We start from the raw sequence: 1,941 nt of genomic DNA, 5'->3' as shown, positions 1-1,941 counted from the left end.
ATATCCCGCTTGCTTTTAGGTAATATATTAATAGGTTACACTTAACAAATACAAACTATATTTATTGCCCCTAAAACTTAGTATGGTGTGGCGTGTCATAATGCTGTATATTTCCTGCCTGTAGGGTGTTGTACCAATTATTTACAATTGGCAGTGTTATATTTTCAGTAGAAACTTTCTTTACCTCCTAGAATTACTGCACTTCTCATTCCAGCAGCTACTCTAATGAACATTGAGGTTTTTGGATACCTTAAAGAAAATGATTTGCTTCATCCATTGGCAGTGGTACAAGCGGAAACCAGTGTCTTCAAACAGCTTGGATATTATAGATGGCTTTGTGGTGGACATTACAGGAGTTTATCAGGATACAGTGCTGCAGACTATTGAGCCTATGAAGATACCAGACAAGACGCTTACTGACGACTATCCAGAGGCAATGATATCCTGTATTCATTGTAAGTAATTGGCTTGCTTTAATATCTTAATAGGTTACATCCAACAATACAAACTATATTTTCATTCTCTATAAAACTACTTTGGCTTTATGCTGTGAGGTGCTGTGACGTAAGGTGCCGTGCGACATGTCATCCTACAGTATGGTGCTTTGTGGTTGTCACTCTCATATCCTTCTTTCATTTTTTTTTCATGTCTTCATAGTTTATTGTTGATTGTAACTTTTTTGTCTCTCATTGTCCCTATTTACAGTTGGCAGGTTTGTTTTGAGTATACATTTTCTTTACTTCCTAGAATTTCTGCACTTCTCACTTGAGCAGCTACTCTAATGAACATTGAGGGTTTTGGATACGTGAAAGAAAATGGTTTGCTTCAATGTTACAAGAGGAAACTGGTGTCTTCAATCATAGTCGTGCAGATTTCATTCTTGCAAATACATTGCAGTAGGAAGTACAAGTTTATTAGCTCACATGGGGTCATTATTTGCAGTTGTCAAGCCAATGGTTTGTAAGAATGCATTTCCTTACATAGTAAATTACATTGTGTGAAACATTTTGTGATCAACTACAACTTGTTAGGTCTGTAGATCTCTTGGCGCATGTATAGATTGATGGAGTTAAATAAAAATGGTGTATATATTGCTTGATTAAATTGTTGATGTTTGTTCTGCAGCTAAACTCTTCAGTGACCCAAAGTGATGATGAGATAACCACAATAAGTGCTGAGAAGGGAGAATGTGGATATAAAGAGAAATCTCATGAACTATGTCTTTGATGGCGCCACACATCCTGCAACATGACCAACATCAGCCTTGTTCTAATTTGTTTACGTTCAGACCTAACATCATGTTATATGTTGGATGTCACTCTGTCCGAACCGTTTAATGTCTGATATTGCTCCAAGATCATGAAAACCTCATCTGATATTGCCCTATCCCCCCCTCCCTGTGACTATACTGTGCTTCACACTTTTCTCTACATTATCCAATGAAATACCTGTATTATACTGTTCCTGTAAACTTCTATCTGTAAATGATTCTGTAATCATGTGTATAAGATGCTCTGTCTTTCTGTGACAAATTCAGAGATCTAATTTACTTCTCATTACTCTGTGTCACTCTGCAGAAAAGTGGAAATGTTTCCCTAAATAAATTATATTTGCTTTACCACAAAAGACTATGTAATTAATATTTTGCTTTATCAAGATCTTCATCGATATATGCTGTTTTTTTTTATTATTTAACAAAGTACTTCTTAAGGGTTTTCTATGCGTCTATATCCTGGCAATATAGAGACCTCATTTTTGCTGGGAGAAGAAGACTGTACCTGTAGGTAATTACTCCTGAGATGCAACATCCAGGGACCAAAGTTCTTTAGGAAGGTTGTCTAAAAATTTGAGAAATTTAATCACTTTTTACTTAATGTTTAGCACATTTTGGAGCTCCATAACACACTCAGAGGTTTCTTGTAATAAGTTTTAATATTTACT

General features: G+C 35.7%; 1 long non-coding RNA gene across 1 annotated transcript; it reads left to right on the top strand.

The window, feature by feature from the left end:
* The first annotated feature begins 225 nt into the window (after positions 1 to 225).
* On the top strand, positions 226 to 1,626 carry LOC148431295 (uncharacterized). The gene is made up of 2 exons (XR_015877217.1): positions 226 to 455; positions 748 to 1,626. It is a non-coding gene; the product is annotated as an uncharacterized LOC148431295 (long non-coding RNA).
* The last annotated feature ends 315 nt before the right edge of the window (positions 1,627 to 1,941 follow it).

Source organism: Taudactylus pleione, unplaced genomic scaffold (assembly GCF_031769625.1).
Source record: "Taudactylus pleione unplaced genomic scaffold, aTauple2 ptg002471c, whole genome shotgun sequence".
NCBI lineage: Eukaryota > Metazoa > Chordata > Amphibia > Anura > Myobatrachidae > Taudactylus > Taudactylus pleione.
This window is presented reverse-complemented; position numbering and strand designations above follow the sequence as displayed.